Source organism: Pristiophorus japonicus, unplaced genomic scaffold (assembly GCF_044704955.1).
Source record: "Pristiophorus japonicus isolate sPriJap1 unplaced genomic scaffold, sPriJap1.hap1 HAP1_SCAFFOLD_33, whole genome shotgun sequence".
NCBI lineage: Eukaryota > Metazoa > Chordata > Chondrichthyes > Pristiophoridae > Pristiophorus > Pristiophorus japonicus.
This window is the reverse complement of record NW_027253106.1, coordinates 8957805-8975910: the sequence shown is the minus strand read 5'-3', so window position 1 is coordinate 8975910 and position 18106 is coordinate 8957805. Positions and strand designations below refer to the sequence as shown.

Genomic DNA, 18106 nt, shown 5'->3' with positions numbered 1-18106 from the left:
TGATTTTGCGCCGATGTTCCCTTAGCATCCAAATCACAGAGCAAAGTGAAACCCGCCAAACTGAGTAAAGTTAAAATTTCTCAGAGGTACTCGGCTCTGTGACTCGTTGCATCACCTAAACCCTTGTTTGGTTCCGTCCAATACTTGATCAGTATATCTTACTGTCTGTACGCATAAGCTCACATCAATTGGGATAAGCATACATTCAGTGTCAATCTCCACCCCTGCCCTGAATATGAGTGCGTCCTGTTTCTCTGGAGCTGAAAAGATGAGAGAAGCTGCCTTTTGAATTCGACCCTTGGCTGCCGAATTCAAAGCGGACAGGAAATCAATCCGGGCTGGCAAAGCTGCCTGGTCTGATGAAAAGGCGGTGACACCCTATATTATAGGCATGTACTCGTCTTCTGGCCTCAACATTGGGTTCAACGTATCGGATGATAAGTACCGCTCCCATTGTCTGGTAATGGTTCTGCTATTCCCACTAACACCTCCTCTGGACCATCCTTTGTTACATTATTGTCCGATTACCCCCCACTTTGCCTTTCTCCATTGTGCCATTTATTATTTCATCACTCCTGCGTTCCACTGTATCACAGACGTTCCCATTTGACCTTTCTCGCTGCGTATTTTTTCCAGGCGCTATGTTTGTTGAAAAAATCTGTAATCTTTAACTTTTTCCTAAAATATCGGAATGATCATCCGCGAGAACGTGAAACCGGAATCTTCCTCCACAGAATCTGCACGACCTGCCGAGTTTTACATATTTATCTGTTTTTATTCATTCTATTTCCGTGTCCCTTTTAAGGGGATGTGCTGTCTGTCCGAGATCATTATCTGTCTCTTTAAAATGGTGTGCTATCAGACCCGCTTCATTCTGTGTCTGTTTAAAAGTGATGTGCTGTCTGACCCGGAGTTCACATTCCAAATTTCAAAAACTGCCTTTGGAGGGTGCAGGAATTTTGGTTTGTTTGTCTGTTTGTTTGTGCAACCGTGCTGTGCGATCTTACTGTCATGTGAGAAAAATGCATTACATGCAACTTGAAACCGTACTGATTTGATTGAACATTTTTTCTTGGACTCTCTGACGGTAGAAGAATCTGCTGTGGGATTTTGCTATTCCGCATCTGAAAGAAGGGAAAATACACAAGTTAGAAATATAGCGATTTTAGGCAGGGCTTGCGTGTGGGCTGTGTGATATGATGACATCCTCCATCCTTATTTTCACATTCAAATCAAATCAAACCAAGACAAGACATGACAAGACATTACTGACTGATTGACTTTGTTTACACATGTATATATATACATGTGTATATTGATATATAATCCTAAATTTTTAACTTCCAAAATAAATATGCTTTTTCTGTTCTGCCTGCGCTGGGCTCTATTACATTTGACCACTTTCACAGCACAAAGAACTGCTGTCAGATCCAACAGAAAGACACACGCGACTTTAAAAGATCGCCCTTGTAGCCCACATCTTCCCTCATGGCTTGTCTTCCACCATGGGCTTACTGTGTTTGGGTATTTATTGACTGCACCCCTCATTTCCAATGGAATTCTTCTAGTCACACAGCCTTCGTTCAATCAAAAAATACATAGATTATGAATCAATTATGTATTTACTTAAAACAACTCAAATTCAATTTTTTTTAAATACAATTTAAATGCATTTATTTTCTTAAAATGTTAAATATTTATACATTTCAGATTGGGCTGATTTTACGTCCCTCCCTCCTTCCTGAATGTTTATCACCTGTGGCTTCAATAACATTCTCTGCCCCGCGTGGTCCTGAGCCCCACTGCACAATTGCCTTCAGGGATGATCGAAATCTCACTTTATTCTTTTAAAAGGGAACTGCTATCAGTCAAGGGTTATTCTGCATCTGGGTAAAAGGGATGTCCTTGCAGTCCCGGATCATTCTCTGTCTGTTTAAATGGGTTGGTTGTCAGTTCCGGTTCATAATCTTTCCCTTTAAAACGGATTATCTCATAAACCCGGATCATCCTGTATTGTTTGAGAAGGAGTATGATTTCAGCTGCAATGACCGAATTGTTAAACTGTGTGTTCCAATTTACATTGGGCTTGCCTGCGCCGGTGCGCACCAAGATCGCAGTGCATCTGTTCATTCACTCGAAAAATGCTCCTCTTTACCTAAATCCACTCCTTGATATTGCAGTTGCCCTGAATTTGCTCGCAATATACACAACAACGCAAGAGCTGGTGCTTGCAGAGGCCGTGTGGCCTAATGGATAAGGCGTCTGACTTCGATTACAACTGCAAATTTATCAGAAGATTGCAGGTTCGAGTCCTGCCCCGGTCAACTTAGCTCGCTACATGAAAGTTTATCTTCTTTGTTGTGATTCTGCCGAGAAACCAACCATCTCTTCCAGTCACTCACCTGAAGTAATGGAAGCCTGTTTGCTTCAAGAATCTCATGGCAAGTTTTCATCATTGTCGATCTGCATGCACGGGCAGAGCAAGCTCTGAAGTGGACTTTCTTGCACATTATTTCTGATTGGATACAAAAAGCAGGAGATTGAATGGCTGACGATGTGTTAAAACAGAGACGAACTGGCTGAGAGGTTAAGGCGATGGACTGTTAATCCATTGTGCTCTGCACGTTGGGGTTCGAATCCCTTTCTCGTCGTCGTTGGCTTACAGCTTGACCATGTTTTGACATTCACATTTCAGTTCATCGCCAAATTCCCCTTTTACTTACAGGGAGGCTGTACTTTCCTCATGTCATGTCTCAAATTAATAATATATTCGTCAAAAGGAGAACAGTTGCAGAACTATGGCGAGGGGAACTAATTAGAATGGTCCCTGAGGGACAGCACATGCACGATGGGCCGAATATCTTTTCTCACCACCGTCAGAATCTGAGAGCTTCGCTTTTCACTATCGGCGGCTCGTTGGTCCACGGTTATGATTCTCGCTTCCGAATGATCACATTGGAAATGCGAGAGGTCACGGGCCAAATCCCGGACGAGCCCCGCCATGTTTTACTCAAATTTCCGCTTCTAACAGCGCTCGACATGTGAGAAAACAGACATATTCCACGTTAAAACGTGTGATTTTACGCCGCGGTCAACTTAGCTCGCTACGTGAAATTTTATATTCTTTGTTGTGATTCTGCCGAGAAACCAACCATCTCTTCCACTCACTCACCTGAAGGAAAGGAAGGCTGTTTGCTTAAAGAATCTCATGGCAAGTTTTCATCATTGTCGATCTGCATGCACAGGCAGAGCAAGCTGTGAAGTGGACTTTCTTGCACATTATTTCTGTTTGGATACAAAAAGCAGGAGATTGAATGGCTGACGATATGTTAAAGCAGAGACGAGGTGGCCGAGAGGTTAAGGCGATGGACTACTAATCCATTGTGCTCTGCACGCATGGGTACGATTTATCTTCGTCGTTGTCTTACAACTTTGACCTTGCTGGTCGGTTTGTCATTCACATTTAACCTCATCACCAAATTCCCCTTTTACTTGCAATGATGCTGTACTTTGCTCATATCATGTCTCAGATTAACAATATATTCGTCAAAAGGATAACATATGTAGGACTGTAGAGAGGGGGACTAATTAGATAGTTCTCTGAGGGACAGCACAAGCACGATGGGCCTAATATATTTTCTCACTACCGTCAGAATCTGAGAGCTACACTTTTTACTGTCGGCGGCTCTTTGGTCCAGGGGCATGAATCTTGCTCAGAAATGATCACATGTGATATGTGAGAGGTTCGCGGACGAGCACAGCCATTTTTTTACTCAAAGTTCCATTTCTCACAGCCGGTCGACATGTGAGAAAACAGACACATTTCGTATTTAAACGTGTGAGTTTGCGCCGATGATCCCACTGTGTCCAAATACCAGAGCAAAGATTTAATCCCCTCACACTGAATACTGCGGGCCGACGGTCACCTTGGTAACGGAATGGTCATTCTGACATCAAGTTCTAAACAATAGCACACAAGGCAATGGGTCATCAATAAATGGTAAATTAATTAAACACTCTGCAATTACATTGTAAATAATAGGAAATAAAATGCTGGGTAATAACTGGTGCAGTTAATAGCTTATCTCTAGCAAAGATTAAGAATGATGTGTTTTGTTTACACACACACGCACATAGCAACGACTCAGTTTGCATTCTTTTCAGTTGTTCTACTTAACCTGATGCAATTTTATTTCTCAGGACTTTAGGAACCTGCGGGAAGCCATTCGGCGGTATTTGCTGTGTCAGTATCTCAAGATATAGCGCGGCGTTGCTCCTCCCACTGCCCGGGGGATTGGGGCAGCTATTTAAAGGGACAGGGACTCTCTTTTCTCTGCCTATTTATATCTAAAGGTACAGTCCAGTTTATCTCAGAGTGTCGGCGGACTTCACGAACCGAGCTCCCATTCACATTCACTTCCTTCTGTATTGTGCTGTGATTGTAAAGCTGTTATTTCAGTGACTTGAGCCTTTCTAAAATGGCACAATGTTTTTATAATCCATTTAACTTGTTTGTTTAATTTGGAAAAATTTCAAAATTGTGCAGTGTGACGAAGGGTTTGTTTAAAGGTGGAGTAAAATTTGTTTCAAAATATTCTTTCCAACCCTCCCTCAACCCTCCAAATTTTAGAATACTCTGCATTACTGAGTGGGAAGTTCCCAAGTTCGGTCGTTGATCTCGGCTGTTAGTTGATCTCAGCCAAGGCAGCAGATCAGGGGTTATAATTGTCCTCAGTACCAATACGCTAAATATAAGTAAAAATTAGCCACTGCCCTTGCTCTTGATACTGATCCAGTGACATCAATTGGGAAGTGCATGGATGTCATTTGGGGTAGGATTGGATTCGGCTTTGATGCCTACCACAGTGGAAATCCTGCTGACACTCACTGAGTCGACTGATGGTGAAGCACCAGAGGTTAACAAATTTCTGTGGAATTGCACCCAGCCAGATTAAACACTTCCTGCAGAAAGTCACTCGCAGTTGATTTCAGACAGTAAGGATGGAGTGAGATTGTCTAGATTAAGGCTTTTACAGCTTTGGAGGGATAGGAGTGGACAGAATGTCCAATAGAATCTAGACTTGACTGTTCTGAATTTCTATCCTGTACTGAAAGTAACAACTTTTGTAACCTACATTTCCAGGATAACAGAATGTGAGATTCTGCAGCTTGGTAACTCAAATCAAACATCACGTCAAGATTTGAGAAATTCACCAGATTCATCAGGATCACCTTCTCATCAGCCTTTGGAAAAACAGCAATCACAGTGGTGAGAAACAGTACACATGTTCTATGTGTGGATAGAACTTCAACCATTCATCAACCTCTGAGACTCGTGTGCCCAGCTGATTAAACACAGTAAATGTGGGGACTGTGGGAATGGATTCAGATGTGCGTCGGGTGGAAACACATCAATGAGAGACCGTTTACCAGCTGAGTGTGGAAAGAGATTCAGTCTCTCATCTCACCAACTGACATTCGAGGACTTAGATAACAGAGTTTCTCCAGTGAATATAGAGCTGTGTTATTGGGCCATGATGTTTTTACTTGTTCATCTAGTTGATTGAAACCTTTGCCAATTAGTTGATGTGATTGGTTTACTTGTAGATATTTTAAAAAATACATTTACTGGGTGGAATCAAATTTAAATTGAAACCAGCTTTGCAGGTGTGATACTCTATTCACACTATAAAGGTGAGAGAGATGCTGTGGGCACATGGAAATTCCAGTATGTGTAAGTGATTAACAGACTGGATTTTCTGTTTAGTGATCCCGGGCGTGTTAGCTATCCTGACCCTGGACATCAAGGCACTCTGGACGGTATGGGGAACTGGGACTTGTCCTGAGAGTAACCAAAGGTCTGAGGACTGAAACAATCTATAGTTAGAAAGCAGTAAAGGAGCAAAATGTAGCAGTCGATAACAAGACATCAATTTGTTTCCTCTTATCATGGAGACCTCAAGAATCGACACACTGTGTTATTTGAAATATCAAAATAGTAAACTCCAGCCCAGTTTTATGGGTGATTAACATCAGCAGATATAAATCCCAACTCACAGAATGAACACGATTCAGTCAGGATGTGATTAACAGCAGTAATAACAGTAGAATACAACCTCTGCAGTAACTTGCGAACTCCCAATTCAAATGACTGAGTAAATCCCTCCCACACTTCCCCAGTGTGAACTCGCTGGAGTTTCAGCAGATCAGATGACTGAGTGAAACCTTGGCCACACAAAGAGCAGGTGAATGGTCTCGCCCCAGTGTGACTGTGATGATGGATTTCTAGATCTGACTGGGAACTGAATCCCTTCCCACAGTCTCCACATTTCCATGATTTCTCCATGGAGCAGGTGTCCTTGTGTCTCTCCAGGTTGGACGATCAGTTGAAGTTTCGTCCACACACAGAACACGTGTAGTTTATCCCCGCTGTGAATGGTGCGATGTTTTTCAGGCTGTGTAACTGGTCGGTTCTCTTTCCACAGTCAGTGAACTGGAACATTGTCACATGGATAGGGTATGGTTGTCTCGGTGCTTTTCTAGTCACACTGATGTTTGAAATATTTCCCCACAGACAGAACAGAAAAATGTTTCTCCTGCCACATTCAAATGCCGATGGTATTCATCATTTCCAGCTAGCATGGTTGGGTAAGTACGCAAAGTGAGAATAAAATCAATGAGCTGCTGATTTTCTCTGCTGATCACTGGGCCTTTTGAGCTGGCCCAATAGGGTGAACCCGGTCTGGCCCAATAATGTGAGCCCGGGATGACCCAATGGGATGAGACTGTGTTGGCCCAATAGGATGAGCCTGGGCTGGCTCAATAGGGTTAGCTTGGGCTGGGCTGGCCCAATAGGGTGAGGCGTGCTGGCCCAGGGTCACCAAACAACTATCAGAACAACAAGGCTCCATTTCAGGGGCCACGGAGCTGGACATAAACATGTGGCCAATCAAACTGACAGACATCCTGAAGCCCCGCCCACTCTTTCTCCCTGCACAAAGGACCGTGCATGCGCCGTGAGATCGCCCTGACCAATATGGCGGCCGCTGAGCACGCTCCCACCACCGGGGAAAACAGTTTCTGCCAAGAAAGGCACCAAGAAAACGGTCACTAAAACACCACCGAAGAGCGGCAAGAAGCGCAGAAAGTCGAGGAAGGAGAGTTACTCGATCTACATCTACAAAGTGATGAAGCAGGTTCACCCCGACACCGGCATCTCCTCCAAGGCCATGGACATCATGAACTCGGTTGTGAAGGATATTTTGTAGCACATCGCGGGTGAGGCTTCCCGCCTGGCCCATTACAACAAGCGCCGCACCATCAGCTCCGGGGATATCCAGACCACCGTGCGCCTGCTGCTGCCCGGGGAGCTGGCCAAGCACGCCGTGTCGGAAGGGACAAAGGTGGTGACCAAGTACACCAGCTCCAAGTCAAACTGCACGCTGTCCTGAGAGATCAAACCCAAACACAACGGCTCTTTTAAGAGCCACCCACAACCTCTCTGAAACAGCTGCACAAACGCATTTCCCTTTAAACTTAAATCACTAATTATTTCCTGAACAAGTGTGCGAACCTTTGGAGTTCCAGCTGTAGATTTAGTTTTTAATTCTCTGATAAGCAGCTTCACTCTCAGACCTGTTCATATACACCGCCTGCCGAATTAAAAGCATGTTTAGCGGCTGAGACTCAGATTTCAGTCACACATTCTCTCTCGCAAGTACTTATCAATTTTATTTTTCAATTCCTGTTGCGTCAGTCCGTTTATTAACCCAACACTCCCCGCAATATAACAATCCAGAATGGGAGTTCTTACAGAGACAAGAACCGGGGCAGTTTGAACACTCTGTCTAATATGTCCTTACTACAGATTATAAATGCACACGAGGCCCATACTTGAGAGAAGGTCGCTCTGTGGCCAGTAACATTTATTAGCCAGCACTGAAGTGATGAAGGTGGGTTGAGCTTCCCCTTTTATACCTGAAAGTCCAGGTTAGGAATGTCTCCCACAAGTTCACCCCCTTATGGTCAATTTTCTCACGGTGTACAACTTAGGTCAGTTTTACATGGGTTACAATGACAGTTGAATACATGACATCACCTCTCCCCAAAGTCTTAATGGGATCCCAGGTTAAGTCTCTCTGGTGGTTTACGCTCCCTTGTAGAGCGCCTGAGTTGGGGCTCCAGTTGTTGGGCGTTGGCCTGAGTGTCTGCTGCTTGCGTGCCTCAGGTCTGTCCGGACTGCCCACAGTGACTGGGCTCTCCTCTGCTTGGTTTCGGTGTTCAGTCACCTGTGGAGGAGTGAACTCTATATTATGTTCTTCCTCTGCTTCTTCTATGGGGTTGCTGAACATCCTTTTTATTTGATCCACGTGTTTGCGGCAGATTTGTCCATAGGTAAGTTTAACGATCAGAATCCTATTCCCCACTTTGGCAATCACAGTGCCTGTGAGCCATTTGGGCCCTGCAGCATAGTTGAGGACAAAGACAGGGTCATTGACATCAATACATCGCGCCCTCACATTCCCGTCATGGTAGTTACATTGTGACTGGCGCCTGCTCTCAACAATTTCTTTCGTGGTGGGTTGTATAAGGGATAACATGGTTTTGAGCGTCCTTTTCATTAGCAGCTCTGCGGGTGGAACCCCTGTGAGCGATTGTGGTCTGGATCTATTGGCCAACAGGAGACATGATAAGCGGCTTTGTAGGGAACCCCCTTGGATTCTGAGCATCCCCTGTTTGATTATCTTCACTGCTCGTTCCGCCTGACCATTTGATGCCGGCTTGAACGGTGCTGTTCTGACATGGTTGATACCATTCCCTGCCATGAATTCCTGGAATTCAATGCTTGGAAAGCACGGGCCATTGTCGCTGACCAAGACGTCCGGTAGACCATGGGTGGCGAACATTGCAGGTAGACTTTCTACCGTGGCAGAGGATGTGCCTGAATTGAGAATGTCACACTCGATCCATTTGGAATCGGCGTCTACTACAACCAAAAACAATTTTCTCATTAAAGGATCTGCGTAGTCCACATGAATGCGTGACCATGGGTCCAGGGCCAGAGGCTAAGGGGGGGGGGGGGCTTCACTGGGCGCATTACCCAGCTGGGCACACGTGTTGCATCTGTGAACACAAAGTTCCATGTCTGCATCTATCCCTGGCCACCAAACGTGTGACCTGGCAATTGCCTTCATCATGACAATGCCCAGGTACTCATTGTGGAGTTCTCTGATGAACATCTCTCTGCCCATCTGGCGTATGACTACACGGTTTCCCCATCGTCGGCAATCGACCTGAATCGAGAGTTCATCCTTGCGCCTGTGAAATGGTTTGAATTCCTTAGGGCTGCCCAGTTCCCATTCAGGACACAGGACTGCTAATCCATTGTACTTTGCATGCATGGGTTCGAATCCCATCTTCGTCGTTGTTGTCTAACAGCTTTGACATCACGGGTCGTGTTGGTAATCACATTTAACCTCATCGCCAAATTCCCCTTTTACTGACAAGGATGCTGTACTTTGCTCATGTCATGTCTCAAATTAATAATATATTCGTCAAAAGGAGAATATTTGCAGGACTATGGCGAGGGGGACTAATTCGATAGGTCCCTGAGAGACAGCACAAGCACGATGGGCTTAATATCTTTTCTCACTACCGTCAGAATCTGAGAGCTATGCTCTTCACTGTCGGCCGCTCGTTGGTCTAGGATTACAATTCTCGCTTAGAGATGACCACATTTGAAATGCTAGAGGTCTCGGGCCAAATCCCGGAAGAGCCCCGCCATTTTTTACTCAAAGTTCCGCTTCTCACACCCGCTTGACATGTGAGAAAACAGACATATTTTACAATAAAACGTGTGATTTTGCGCCGATGTTCCCACAGCGTCCAAATCCCACAGCAAAGTGAAAGTCACCCAACTGAGTAAAGTTAAAGTATCTCAGAGGTACTCGGCTCTGTGACTCTTGGATAACCTAAACCCTTGTTTGGTTTTCGCCAATACTTGATCAGTATATCTTCCTGTCTGTACGCATAAGCTCACCTCAATGGGGATAAGCATACATTCAGCGTCAATGTCCACCTCTGCCCTGAATATGAGTGCGTCCTGTTTCTCTAGAGCTGAAAAGATGTGAGAAGCTGGCTTTTAACTTTGTTTATATATATATATATATATATGTATATTTATACACAATCCCAACTTTTTAAATTCCAAAATGAATATGCTTTTTCTGTTCTGCCTGCACCGGGCTCTATTACATTTGACCTCTTTAACAGCACAAGGAGCTACTGTCAGATCCAGCAGAAAGACACACGCGACTTTAAAAGATCGCGTTTGTAGCCCACAGCTTCCCTCGTGGCTTGTCTTCCACCATGGGCTTACTGTGTTTGGGAATTTATTGACTGTATCCCTCATTTCCAATGAAATTCTTCCAGTCACACAGCCTTCGTTCAATCAAAAAATATCTAGATTATGAATCAATTATTTATTTATTTAAAACAAATCAAGGTCAATTTTTATCAAATAAAATTTAAATATATTTATTTTCTTAAAAGGTTAAATATATATATATATATTTGTCAATTAGCTTTTGGTCTGGGCTGGTTTTACGTCCCTCCTTCCTTCCTGCCTGTGTATCACCTGTGGCGTCAATAACCGTCTCTGCCCCGCGTGGTCCTGAGCCCCACTGCGCAATTGCCTTCTGGGATGATAGCAATCTCACTTTATTCTTTTAAAAGGGAACTGCTGTCAGTCAGGGGTCATTCTGCATCTGGGTAAAAGGGATGTCCTTGCAGTTCCGGATCATTCTGTGTCTGTTAAATGGGCTGGTTGTCAGTTCCGGTTCATAAACTTTCCCTTTAAAATGGATTGTCTCCTAAAGCTGGGTCGTCCTGTATAGTTTGAGGAGTTTGACTTCAGCTGCAATGACCGAATTGTTAAACTGTTGTGTTCCAATTTATATTGGGGTTGCCTGCGCCGGTGCGCACCCAGATCGCAATGCATCTGTTCATTTACTCGAAAAATGCTCATCTTTTCCGAAATCCACTCCTTGATATTGCAGTAGCCCCGAATTTGCTCCCAATATATTCAACAACACATTAGGCACTGATGGCAGTGGCCGCGTAGCCTAATGGATAAAGCGTCTGACTTCGATTATAACTGAGAAGTTACAGAAGATTGCAGGTTTGAGCCCTGCGGCGGTCAACTAGCTCGCTACCTGAAATTTTATTTTCTTTGTTGTGATTCTGCCGAAAAACCAACCATCTCTTCCAGTCACTTACATGAAGTTAAGGAAGGCTGTTTGCTTCAAGAATCTAATGGCACGTTTTCATCATTGTCGATCTGCATCCACGGACAGAGCAAGCTGTGAAGTGGACTTTGTTGCACGTTATTTCTGTTTGGATAAAAAAAAAGCAGGAGGTTGAATGGCTGATGCTATGCTGAATGCGAGAGAGGTTAAGGCGATGGACTGCTAATCCATTGTACTCTGCACGCATGGGTTCAAATCCCATCCTTCTCGGCGTTGCCTTATAGCATTGACACCGCTGGTCGTATTGTCAATCACATTTAACCTCATCGCCAAATTCCCCTTTTACTTACAAGGATGCTGTACTTTGCTCATGTCATGTCTCAAATTAATAATATATTCGTCAAAAGGATAACATTTGCAGGACTATGGAGAGGGGAACTGATTCGCTAGGTCTCTGAGGGACAACACAAGCACAATGGGCCGAATACCTTTTCTCACTCCCGGCAGAATCTGAGAGCTACACTCTTCACTGTCGGCGCTTCGTTGGTCCAGGGGTCCGAATCTCGCTGAGAAGGATGATCACATTTGAAATGCGAGAGGTCGCGGGCCAAATCCCGGACGAGCCCCGCCATTTTTTACTCAAAGTCCCGCTTCTCACAGCCGCTCGACATGTGGGAAAACAGATATATTTCACGTTAAAACGTGTGATTTTGTGCCGATGTTCCCACAGCGTCCAGATCCCAGAGCAAAGTGAAACCCGCCAATGTGAGTAAAGTTAAAGTATCTCAGAGGTACTCGGCTCTGTGACTCGTTGGATAACCGAAACCCGTGTTTGGTTCCGGCCAATACTTGATCAGTATATCTTCCTGTCTGTCCGCATAAGCTCACCTCAATGGGGATAAGCAAACATTCAGCGTCAATGTCCACCTCTGACCTGAATATGATTGCGTCCTGTTTCTCTCGAGCTGAGTAGATGAGAGAAGCTGGCTTTTGAATTAGTCCCTTGGCTGCCGAATTCAAAGCGGACAGGACATCAATCCGGGCTGGCAAAGCTGCCTGGTCTGATTAAAAGGCGTAGACACCCTATATTGTAGGCATGTTCTCGTCTTCTGGCCTCAACATTAGGTTCAACGTATCGGGTGACAAGCACCGCTCCCATTGCCTGGTAATGGTTCTGCTGTTCCCACTAACACCTCCAGGGACCATCCTTTGTTACGTTATTGCCCGATTACCACCCACTTTGCCTTTCTCCATTGTGCTGTTTATTATTTAATCACTCCTGCGTTCCACTGTATCACAGACGTTCCCATTTGACTTTTCTCGCTGCGTATTTTTTCCAGGCGCTATATATTTTGAAATAATCTGTAATCTTGAACGTTTTCCTAAAATATCGGAATGATTATCCGACAGAACGTGAAACCGGATTCTTCATCCACAGAATCTGCACGACCTGCTGAGTTTTACTTATTTATCTGTTTTTATTCATTCTCTTTCCGTGGCCCTTTTCAGGGTAGGTGTTCGTCTGTCCGGGATCATTCTCTGCCTGTTTAAAATGGTGTGCTATCAGACCCGCATCATTCTGTGTCTGTTTAAAAGCGATGTGCTGTCTGTCCCGGAGTTCACATTTCAAATTTCAAAAACTGCCTTAGAGGGTGCAGGAATTTTAGTTTGTTTGTGTGTTTGTGTAAGCCAGTGTGTGTGCAAACGTGCTGTGCGATCTTACTGTCATGTGAGAAAAATGCATTACATGCAACCTGAAACCATGCTGATTTGATTGAACACTCCTTCGTGGACTTTCTGAAAGTAGAAGAATCTGCTGTGGGATTTTTCTATTCCACAACTGAAAGAAGGGAAAATACACAAGTTAGAAATATAGCTATTTATCGAGGGCTTGCGTGTGGGCTGAGTGACATGATTACATCCTCCACCCTTATTTTCAAATTCCAATCAAATCAAATCAAGACAAGACAAGATATGACTGACTGACTTTGTTTATACATGTATATATATATATATGTATATTTATATACAATCCCAACTTTGTAACTTCCAAAAAAAACGTGCTTTTTTCTGTTCTGCCTGCTCTGGCCTCTATTACATTTGACCTCTTTCACAGCACAAGCAGCTGCTGTCAGATCCAGCAGAAAGACACACGCGACTTTAAAAGATCGCCTTTGTAGCCCACATCTTCCCTCGTGGCTTGTCCTCCACCATGGGCTTACTGCTTTTGGGAATTTATTGACTGCACCCACTCATTTCTAATGGAATTCTTCCAGTCACACAGCCTTCGTTCAATCAAAAAATATATAGATTATGAATCAATTATTTATTTATTTAAAACAAATCAAATTCAATTTTTTTTAAGTAAAATTTAAATGTATTTATTTTCTTAAAATGTTAAATATATATATATTTCAGTCTGGGCTGGTTTTACGTCCCTCCCTCCTTCCTTCCTGCCTGTCTATCACCTGTGGCTTCAATAACCGTCTCTGCCCCGCGTGGTCCTGAGCCCCACTGCACAATTGCCTTCAGGGATGATCGAAATCTCACTTTATTCTTTTAAAAGGGAACTGCTGTCAGTCAAGGGTCATTCTGCATCTGTGTAAAAGGGATGTGCTTGAAGACCCGGATCATTCTGTGTCTGTTTAAGCTGATGGTGGTCAGTTTCGATTCATTATCTGTCCATTTAAGACGGACTTTCTCATAATCTCGCCTCACGTTGTGCAGCTTGAGAAGAAGTGTGATTCCAGCTGCAATGACCGAATTGTTAAACAGCTGTGTTCCAAATTACATTGGGGCTGCCTGCTCCGGTGCGCACACAGATCGCAGTACATCTGTTCAATTACTCGAAATATGCTCAGCTTTTCTTAAATCCACTCCTTGATCGAGCAATCTGCTCCCAATTTTCACAATAAAAAATTTTACATTGTCGGCAGGAACGGCCTGGCATAATGGTTAAGGCGTTTGAATTCGATTTTAACCGCGACTTTATCCCAAGATTACAAGTTCGAGTCCTTCTGCGATCAATTAATTCGCTACCTGAAATGTTATATTTTTTATTGGGATTCTGCCGAAAAACCAACCATCTCTTCGAGTCAGTCACCTGAAGTAAAGAAAGGCAGTTTGCTTTAAGAATGTAATGTCACGTTTTGCCATCTGGTTGCACGGACAGAGCAAGCTTTGAAGTGGATTTTCGAGCACATTATTTCTATTTGGATATAAAAAGCAGGAAATTGAAGGGCTGACGCTGAGCTAAATAAGAGACGAGGTGGTCGAGAGGTTAAAGCGCTAGTCTGCTAATTCATTGCTCTCTGCATGCATGGATTCGAATCCCATCCACGCCCTTATTGTCTTACAGCTTTGAGCTCCCTGGATGTTTTGTCATTCACATTTAACCTCATCGCCAAATTTCCCTTTAACTGACAAGGGAGCTTGCTCATACCATGTCTCAAATTAATAATATATTCGTCAAATGAATAACATTTGTAGGACTATGGCGAGGGGGACTAATTAGATAGGTCTCTGAGGGACAACACAAGCACGATGGGCCGAATACCTTTTCTCACTACTGTCAGAATCTGAGAGCTGCGCTTTTCACTGTCGGTGGCTCGTTGGTCCGGGGGTATGATTCTCACTTAGGGATGATCACATTTGATATGCGAGAGGTCCCGAGTCCAAATCGCGGACGAGCCTCGCAATTTTTTACTCAAAGTTCCATTTCTCACAGCGGTCGACATGTGAGGAAACAGACATATTTCACATTAAAACGTGTGATTTTGCGCCGATGTTCCCACTGCGTCCAAATCCAAGAGCAAAGATTTAATCGCCTTCCCACTGAATACTGCGGACAGACATGGTCACCTTGGTAACGGAATGGTCATTCTGTCATCACTTTCTAAACAATAGCACACAAGGCAATGGGTCATCAATAAATGGTAAATGAATTAAACACTCTGTAATTACATTGTAAATAATAGGAAATAAAATGCTGGGTAATAACTGGTGCAGTTAATAGCTTATCTCTACAAAGATCAAGAATGATGTGTTTTGTTTACACACACACGCACACATAGCAACGACTCAGTGTGCATTCTTTTCAGTTGTTCGACTTAACCTGATGCAATTTATTTCTTAGGACTTTAGGAACCTGCGGGAACCCATCCGGCGGTGTTTGCTGTGTCAGGATCTCAAGATATAGCGCTCCGTTGCTGCTCCCACTGCCCGGGGGAATGGGGCAGCTATTTAAAGGGACAGGGACTCTCTTTTCTCTGCCTATTAATACTTTAGGAACAGTCCAGTTTATCTCAGATTGTCGGCGGACTTCACGAACCGAGCTCCCATTAACATTCGCTCCCTTCTGTACTGTGCTGTGATTGTGAAGCTGTCTATTTCAGTTACTTGAGCCTTTCTAAAATGACACATTGTTTTTATAATCCATTTGACTTGCTTGTCCAATTTGGAAACATTTCCGAATTGTGCAGTGTGACGAATTTTTTGTTTAAAGGTGGAATACAATTTGTTTCAAAATATTCTTTCTACCCCTCCCTCAATCCCCCAAATTTTAGAACACTCTGCAACACTGACTGGGAAGTTCCCAAGTTCGGTCCTTGGTCTGGGCTGTTAGTTGATCTCAGCCAAGGCAGCAGTTCAGGGGTTATAATTGTCCTCAGTATCACTGGGCTAAATATAAGTAAAAATTAGCCACTGCCCTTGCTCTTGATACTAATCCAGTGACATCAATTGGGAAGTGTATGGATGTCATTTGGGAGTAGGATTGGACTCGGCTCTGATGACTACCACAGTGGAAATCCTGCTGACACTCACTGAGTCGACTGATGGTGAAGCACCAGAGGTTAACACATTTCTGTGGAATTGCACCCAGCCGGATTCAGCACTTCCTGGAGAAAGTAATTCGCAGTTGATTTAGGACAATAAGGATGGAGGGAGAGTGTCTAGAATAAGGCTTTTACAGCTTTGGAGGGACAGGAGGGGACAGAATGTCCGATAGAAACTAGACTTGTCTGTTCTGAATTTCTATCCTGTACTTAAAGTAACAACTTTTGTAATCTACATTTGCAAGATATTAGAATGGGAAGATCTGCAGCTTGTTAACTCAAACCAAACATAACGTCAAGATTTGAGAGATTCACTGGATTCATCAGGATCACCTTATCATCAGCCTTTGGAAAAACACCAATCACAGCGGTGACATACAGTACACATGATCTGTGTGTGGATAGAACTTCAACCATTCATCAACCTGTGAGACTCGTGTGCCCAGCTGACAAACACTGTAAATGTGGGGACAGTGGGAATGGATGCAGATGTGCGTTCAGTGGAAACACGTCAGGGAGAGGCCATTTACCAGCTGAGTGTGGAAAGAGATTCAGTCTCTCATCTCACCAACTGACATTCGAGGACTTAGCTAACAGACTTTCTCCTGTGAATATAGAGCTGTGTTATTGGGCCGCGATGTTTTTATTTGTTCATCTAGTTGACTGTAAACCTTTGCCAATTAGTTGATTGATCGGTTTACTTGTAGATATTTAAAAAAATACATTTACTGAGTGGATTCAAATTTAAATTGAAACCAGCTTTGCAGGTGTGATACTCTACTCACACATTGAAGGTGAGAGAGATGCTGTGGACACACGAAAATTCCAGTATGTGTAAGTGATTAACAAACTGGATTTTGTGTTTAGTGATCCCGGGCGTGTTAGCTATCCCTACCCTGGACATCAAGGCACTCTGGACGGTATGGGGAACTGTGACTTGTCCTGAGAGTAACCAAAGATCTGAGAACTGAAACAATCTACAGTTAGAAAGCAGTAAAGGCGCAAAATGTAGCAGTCGATAACAAGACATCAATTTGTCTCCTCTTATCATGGAGACCTCAAGTATCGACACACTGTGTTATTTGAAATATCAAAAAATAAACTCCAGCCCAGTTTTATGGGTGATTAACATCAGCAGAAACAAATCCCAACTCACAGAATGAACACGATTCAGTCAGGATGCGATTAACAGCAGTAATAACAGTAGAACCCAAACCCTGCAGTCACTTGCGAACTCGCAATTCAAATGACTGAGTAAATCCCTTCCCACACTTCCCCAGTGTGAACTCGCTGGAGTTTCAGCAGATCAGATGACTGAGTGAAACCTTGGCCACACACAGAGCAGGTGAATGGTCTCTCCCCAGTGTGACTGCGATGATGGATTTCTAGATCAGACGGGGAACTGAATCCCTTCCCACAGTCCCCACATTTCCATGATTTCTCCATGGAGCAGGTGTCCTTGTGTCTCTCCAGCTTGGATCAGTTGAAGTTTCGTCCACACACAGAACACGTGTAGTTTATCCCCGCTGTGAATGGTGCGATGTTTTTCAGGCTGTGAAACTGGTTGAAGCTCTTTCCACAGTCAGTACACTGGAAAGTCTCACTCGGATAGGGTATGTGTGTCTCGGTGCTTTTACAGTCACATTGATGTTTGAAATATTTTCCCACAGACAGAACAGAAAAATGTTTCTCCTGCCACATTCAAAGGCCGATGGTATTCATCATTTCTTGCTCACATGGTTGGGTAAGTACGCAAAGTGAGAATAAAATCAATGAGCTGCTGATTTTCTCTGCTGGTCACTGGGTCTTTTGTGCTGGCCCAATAGGGTCAACCCGGGCTGGCCCAATAGGGTGAACCAGGGCTGGCCCAATAGGATGAGCCTGGCTGGCCCAATAGGGTGAGCCCGGTCTGGCCCAATAGTGTGAGCCCGGGCTGACCCAATGGGGTGAGACTGTGCTGGCCAAATAGGGTGAACCTGGGCTGTTCCAATATGGTTAGCTTGGGCTCGGCTGGCCCAATAGGGT

The 18106-nt window shown here is 44.0% G+C and overlaps 1 non-coding gene and 1 pseudogene across 1 annotated transcript; both read left to right on the top strand.

Annotated features, from left to right (window-relative positions):
* Positions 1 to 391: 391 nt before the first annotated feature.
* Positions 392 to 7424, top strand: LOC139249598 (histone H2B 1.2-like; annotated as a pseudogene).
* On the top strand, positions 2236 to 2324 carry trnar-ucg (transfer RNA arginine (anticodon UCG)). Its single transcript is given in 2 exon segments — positions 2236 to 2272; positions 2289 to 2324. It is a non-coding gene; the product is annotated as a tRNA-Arg (tRNA).
* Positions 7425 to 18106: the final 10682 nt, after the last annotated feature.